Source organism: Notolepis coatsorum, assembly GCF_963971535.1.
Source record: "Notolepis coatsorum genome assembly, chromosome: 11".
Classification (NCBI taxonomy): Eukaryota; Metazoa; Chordata; class Actinopteri; order Aulopiformes; family Paralepididae; genus Notolepis; species Notolepis coatsorum.
The window spans coordinates 71,444,936-71,451,332 of NC_140175.1; the positions used below are offsets into that span (position 1 = coordinate 71,444,936).

Sequence of the window (6,397 nt, forward strand, 5' to 3'; positions counted from 1 at the left end):
CACAGTCTGTGATGATTTGGGGTGCCGTGTCACCTGATGGTGTTGGTCCACTGTGTTTTCTCAAGTCCAGAGTCAACACAGTCGTCTACCAGGACGTTTTAGAGCACTTCATCCTTCCTTCCGCTGACAAGTTTTATGGAGATGCTGATGACCAGGTTGACTGGTTTAATGACCATGGTATTACTGTGCTTGATTGGCCAGAAAACTCGCCTAACCTGAACCCCACAGAGAATCAATGGGGGTATTGTCAAAAGGAAGATTGAGACACCAGACCCAACAATGCAGATGAGCTGAAGGCCACTATCAAAGCAACGTGGGCTTCCATAACACCTCAGTCAGCACTGCAGTGCCACAGGCTAATCGCCTCCATGCCACGCTGAACATACTGAACATACTTTTCAGATTTTCGTTAGCTGTAAGCCATAAATAATTATCTAAATGATAACAAAGGCTTGACATTTAAATTTGTATAAAGAATCTATAATATATGTCTCACTTTTTGAATTGAATAAATTAACTTTTCCACGATATTGTCATTTGATTGTGCTGCACCTGTGTAACTATGAATGAGAACTGAATGACGTGTCGAAAAATCTAAAACTCATTTTCTTTGTTATATCCAGACACAGTTAGCAGGTAATGAATCAAATGTTAACAAGTGGCCTATGGCCTATGTCGTTTTCAAAATAAACGTTAAACTTAAATTGTAAATATATAAGCAGCAGTCTGAATCGGCGTGATGCTGCATTGCACCAAAGTAAGCTCCAGCAGCGTGACAGCAGCTAGCTCCAGACAGCGGCTTGTTCCAGACCGTGCAGCCCGTCTTCACTCTCCCCTGCTGGGCTGACAGAATGGCATTTGGGTCGCCGATGTTCTAGCTAACGCTAGCTAGCGAATGTTAGCTAGCGTCCGAATAGTATTACAGGATCAGTAATATAGTACCTTGAGTTCTGTTGCAGTCGTGGTGTTGACGTGTTCATTGAATCGTGTTGCCCGGCCCCGACTTAAATAGTTATCAAACTACTAGACTTAAAAACATATATTAATAAAAAAAACAAAACCACAGCAAGGCAGCTGGCTAACCCAGCCGCCCAGTGTGTAGGAACAAAACACCAGAGGTTACACTACACTGCTGCGACTGGAACGATACAGGCCCCCTCACTGCACAGCACAGGAACTGCCTGATAAAAATGCTCTATGCTTATGGGCTCTCAAAACCAAACATATCAAACATGCAGTATGGTCATGGGATAAATAAACGATTGTTGTCCTTTCGGGCTATGTTGAGAGGAGAGAGAAATAGGGAAGGAGAGGGGGTGAGGGAATTCTATATATTTTTTTAGAGAAGGAGAGGGGGCGAGGGGATATTTATTGTCCGGTCAATAAAGCATCTTCTAGGCTTTTTGAGTTGAAATAACTCCCTCCTCCGGTCCTCTTCCACTGCTTCTCTCACCGTCCCGTCATCAAAATGAAAACGTTTTGGTGATCGGGCTTCTTTCTCACGTGCTGCACCCAGACTGTGGAACGGAACACCCTCCCTCAGATCATCAGAGACTCTCCCTCACTCCACCTTCAAATCCCGACTCAAAACCGACCTGTTCTCCCTAGCATTCAACCTTCCCTACTAACCACCCTCCTCCAACCTACCCCCCCCCCCACACCCTACGTTCTCTCCTCCTGCCCCCCCCCCCATCGGTTTCCCTTACTTACTTCCCCACTGTCTGATTGATTGATTGATTGATTGATTGAGAAGTTTATTAACAGATTGCAGAATGGGTACAGTACAGTACAGCTCAATACATACAATTGTTAAGGGGATGCAGACCAGATAAAGACTTTCGTCTTGTTTACATCAGGGTCTCCCCTACTGACTCCTGTATATTTGTTGCTTGTTACTGTCCTAATAAACTAACCTACACTGTAGCACTCAACACTTTGATGAACATTGTTGCTCAGCTGATAGAGTTGTGCCCTTCCTGATGGCTTGTCGTACAGAACTTGTAAGTCGCTTTGGATAAAAGCGTCAGCTAAATGACTAAATGTAAATGTAAATGTAAATGTACTCATGGTTTTATGTTCTTGTGTATTCATATTGTTCCCTGTGGTTCTATGTGTCTGTTTCTTTGTTTTTTGCCTATTGTCAGCTACTTTGGGTAATTGAAAATCGGTATACAAAATAAATAAATAATTATTATCATAAATATAGTTTGCTGGCCCTTTTAATGGTTATGCTACAATAAACATACTGTAAAAGCCAAAGCTATATATATTTAGGTTATTGTATTATATGTGTTGTGAAGGATCAGATTAAACCGAATATATATATTTATTTATGGATATATATTGAATAGTATTTGTATATCGTTTGATATCCCTTGTATATTCCTTGTACATATACACGGAATATCCCTTTATTCTACTACAGCCCATAATAGTTCATTCTCTTATTGGACAAAAGGACCAGGCGCCAGGGACAAGCCCCTGGCGTTCAAGTTCAAAGGTACCGACGAGACATGCCCTTACTAGCCCCAGCTCCGCGCAGGAATACGGCTACCGAAAGCAGAGCGGCACTACTTGTCCACCGTGCATATAAATATGGCGCAAGAAATGTAGAATTCCTCTTAGTCCTTTACCCTTCTACCCAACTAAGTAACAAGACGTGAAGCCTCACCCCACGATACCGCGTGCGGTGTAGTATGGCCGGTTTGGCCTTAGAATAGCATTGAGACCTCGTGCGAATTAATAGCTGAATTGCCAGAGTTTGGCACCGTATTTCTATTAAGTAATAATAGTCTATTATGTATGGTGCATCGTACGGTTAGAGTTCTAAAGTGAGCAGCACCCCCATCGCTTCCTCGCGTTATCTAGAGTCTTAACCAGGTTGGGCAGACCACACGTGGTGCTTTCATCCGAGGAGTTCTAGGCGAGGACGAGTGGACCTGCACATTGGATTACCTACCCCGACGACTGCTGAGCCCTATACGGCATGGAATATCTATTTGCTTTGGTGCTTTGATTTGTGGAGCGGATAATCGCCAACACCGGTGAGTGTTGGATTTACCCCGAGAGGAGCCAAGGTGAGACGGCGCTCAGACCAGACTGAGGTCGCCTCGCTTCTTCTTCGTTGTGGACTTACAGCTACAGCTACAGCTATCGTCTACAAGAGAGCCCAAGTTTATTCATCTGTGGATCAAGATTCTACGGGCACTGTGTTCTGTACCTGAATTCTCCCTAGAAATCGTTGACCAGACGGGATACAGCCGACGGCTCTCCTACCCCCCCTACTGGCTTACAACCGGCAGGACCCTTTACAGTATATCCCGCTATAATCATTAAGTGCCATCGTTATAATTCCCTAAGAGCCAGGTTGTATACTTGCTTCCTGTGTAACCAGAGATTGGACATTCAGTGTTGATTTGCCTACGAATACTCATTTGCCTTACAAGTGCATTCAAATCATAAATGTAATAAGTAACTATTATATGTACCTTTTGCTATATATTAAATATTTGACTATTACCTTTGTGTGGACCTGATTTCATATGTGGGAAAGTGTTCATCATACTTAGATATCGTGTACTGTATGGCCAGTAATTAAAGTACATAAAGCGGTAGTGGTTTAATGATACCATACTTATCAATACAGTCAGGGAATTGTACCCCTCAGTTACAATTGGTCCTTCGAGCCGGAGGGTAATTAGTGTAATATTAATATAGTGGTATTAATATTGAAATGGCCTATGATGAACACTCCACGAAACGGTCCTCCTAAAGTAGAACGCCCGCAACGTAGACGACAGCCACCTCAGTACTTAGAGGATTACGCTGTCAGTAAACTACCTAGCCTTCTACAAACGGTAAACACTGTAAAAGTAGAAAGTAAAATTATGTCCGACCCTATCAACCAGGATACCCCGACCACAGAGGCCCTAGTGGGTTCTAATGTAACTGACCAAGCTCACGGTGGGGACCAGGAGGGAACTGACACGACTTTACCCCCCGCCAATACCGAAGAAGTAGTCCCCCCAGAGCTCCGGGAGGAAGACAACCCTCCAGAGGTGGAACTCTGCACGGAACAAGATGAGGAGAGCGCCGAGGAGATAGAGCTCCAGGACTCCCCAACGAGTACAGCCAGGAGCGGCTCACCTCTACAAGCGTCTTCCCCCAGCGAGGCGGAGAGGATGCTGTCACAGGCGTTCTTCGCCAGCCTGACAGCCTCTACCGAACGCGATCGACTGCAGGGTGAACGCGATCGACTTCAGGGTGAACGCGATCGACTCCAGACACAGCAACGGAGCGAAGAAGAGCACATACGTCTGGAGCTGAGACGCCTTCAGACGGAAGAGAATATGGCAAGAGACCGGGCCGACGCCCAGCGAGCCGCTGCCGGTGCCCAAAGAGAAGCAGATCTCACCAAGCGCGACGCCGAGCGCGACAGACAACAAGCCGAGCGCGACAGACTACAAGCGCAGCTAATGGAGCAGCTGATCACCAGGGCAACACCCCCTCCCTCCACAAGGGGTTCCAGGGCCTCGTCAAGACACACGTCAAGGGCACCCTCCCCTAACCGATTAGGCGACCTTGAACTCGACCACCAGCGAGAGTCTACACCCCCCTCCGAACTCCTTCCCCGACCGGTCCAAGTGAGACCCAGCTACAAGGAAGGAACGGCGGACACCGCGGAGAGGCTAAATAGACGACTACAGGATCTAGGTGACCTGGCAGAAGAAGAAGAGGGAGAAGAGGAGAGTCAAGCCCGACAGCAGCACATTACTCCACAGGACCAGGAGGTCCAGTACAGCCCAGGCTATACCCCCGCGGCTCTGCGCTACAGACCCCCGACTCGACTCACGGGTGAGCATGACGCACGACCAGTCCCGAGGAATAGCACCTGGACCAGCGGGCCATGGTACCCTGCCAGTACCAGCCCACCGAGAGGCGTAAGAAGAGACTCGCCCAGGAGGCCTCTCTTCCAATGCTCACCGATGTGCCAGCCATCCATGGCGTCATACATTGGCACACCGACGTTTCCAGACTTCACCCATGAGAATCGAGCACAGTACACGGAGCTCCGGATGTGCTTAGAGACAATGATGGTGGATGTCGCTGATGAACGCCACAAGTATGCAATATTATTGAAGCACCTGAAAGTGCCCCGAGCGCACAACATAGCGCTGGCCTATGCAACCTCTACGACCCCATACACCGCGGCTCTAGCAGCGCTGGACCAGAGATATGGACGTATATGGGATTACGTAATACAGGAGATAAGGCATATTGACCGCCTACCCCCAGCAACAGACAATCGCTCACTAGACGACCTGTCTATAAAAGTACAATCCCTGGTAGGGATGCTGGGGGCGCAACGAGAAAAGGGTATGCACGAACTATACACAAACTCGAACGTCGAGAGGATTTTAGAGAAGCTGCCGCCCGCCCGACAGGAGCGCTTCAGGCGGCAAAGAGACCACCGTGATCCTAACGGTCCCGAGCCATCCCTCCTAGATTTAGCTGACTTCCTGGCGAGAGAAGTCAGCAGCCTACGGCTGGATACGTTCGTGCGGAGCACACCAAGCTCCAGAGAGGGACCTAGGAGAGTAAACGATGGCCGAAGATCGGTGACTGTCATGCACCAATCAGAATCAGTACCGAGCAGCAAGAACCACAGTACCCCCTCGATGAAAGAGAAGTGGAAGATGGTGTGCCCGTACTGCGAGAAGGAACACTGGTTGTCACAATGTGACCAGTTCAAGAAGATGACCGCTGAAGAAGTAAGTCACTGGATAAAGTGCAACAGGCGCTGTTACCGATGTGCGCGCAGTCACATGGCAGCCGAGTGCCGCCTAAAGAAGAGGTGTAGTCGGTGTGACGGAGCCCATCTGGATGTCCTACACGACAGTAACAAAAGAAAGCCTGTACCATCCAGCAGCACAAAGGCAAGTGTTATGTACATTGACCCCGCTAGCAGCAGCGGCGCCCAGGTGCTCTTAAAGGTGGTCCGTGTAACACTGAGTTACCAAGATAAGATCATGGACACTTACGCCGTCCTTGATGACGGGTCAGAGAAGACCCTTCTCCTCGCGTCCGCTGCGGCCCAGCTGGGGCTACGGGGGAGCGAGAACCAGATGACTATTCGGACAATAAGACGAGATCTAAAGACGATAAAGGGCGAGAATGTCTCCTTCACTATCGCAGCAAGCGGGCAGCCCGAGAGACGGTACAGGATTACCAATGCTTTCACCAGCCAAGAAATAGGACTATCGCAGTACACCTACCCCATCGCCAAGCTGATGGAGAAATATGTGCACCTGCGCCGCCTACCTATCCCGCTCATAGACGGTGCCACCCCGACCCTGCTGATAGGCTCCGACCATGCAGACCTCATAGTCCCGATAGA

At 48.4% G+C, this 6,397-nt stretch overlaps 1 protein-coding gene across 5 annotated transcripts in view; it reads right to left on the minus strand.

Moving 5' to 3' along the window:
- LOC311237296 (progestin and adipoQ receptor family member 3-like) overlaps positions 1-1,477 on the minus strand; it is a 44,291-nt gene extending 42,814 nt beyond the window's left edge. For 4 of the 5 annotated variants that reach the window (XM_084325108.1, XM_084325107.1, XM_084325106.1 and 1 more), the window contains exon 1: positions 943-1,476. The gene's annotated coding sequence lies outside the window, so the exon portion shown is untranslated. Of the gene's footprint in view, positions 1-942 lie in introns of all 5 variants that reach the window. The other variant, XM_084325104.1, reaches the window with a different exon arrangement.
- Between the last annotated feature and the right edge of the window lie 4,920 nt (positions 1,478-6,397).